The sequence below is a fragment of the Anarrhichthys ocellatus genome, unplaced genomic scaffold (assembly GCF_004355925.1).
Source record: "Anarrhichthys ocellatus isolate YVR2014 unplaced genomic scaffold, GSC_Weel_1.0 scaffold11, whole genome shotgun sequence".
In the NCBI taxonomy this organism is placed as follows: Eukaryota; Metazoa; Chordata; class Actinopteri; order Perciformes; family Anarhichadidae; genus Anarrhichthys; species Anarrhichthys ocellatus.
Window position 1 is genome coordinate 10,399,577 of NW_022280041.1, and position 573 is coordinate 10,400,149.

The window sequence follows — 573 nt, forward strand, 5'->3', positions numbered from 1 at the left end:
CCCCCCCCCCCCCCCCCACACACACACATCCTCCTCTCATCCTTCCCTCCATCCTGCATCTCTTCTCTCCTTAACCTCTATCCCTTCACTGTTCACCCAGCCACTTGCATCCCTCCATCGGTGTTTACCTCGGTCACTCTCCTCCATCTCTTCGTCCAACATGGTTTACCCTTTTAAAGCAGAGAACATGTAATTCTCAATGTCTGCATGTCCCTAATCCCTATAGGAGGCTAAACATGTTGGATAAATATCACAGCAGTATTTTGAGGGCCAAATGAGGTATTAAATGAGCTTTATAGTGATACCACAGGAGATAAAACATGATATAATATACAATAATATTAGGATACGCACTCACTAATCAGCACTACAGGTCCCCTTTGGAATACTACTAATACTACTGTAATTACTGATTGTTTTTGGGGGGAGGGGTGAGTTGCTGACTTCACTACTTTGTAGGTTTATTTATTTTATGTTTTACTTTAAGGGATAATAACCATCTAACATGCAGCATAGCTGAGTCCCTGATCTCATCAATGCAGATGGTAATGGTTGTGTGGTGGCAGCACCTGC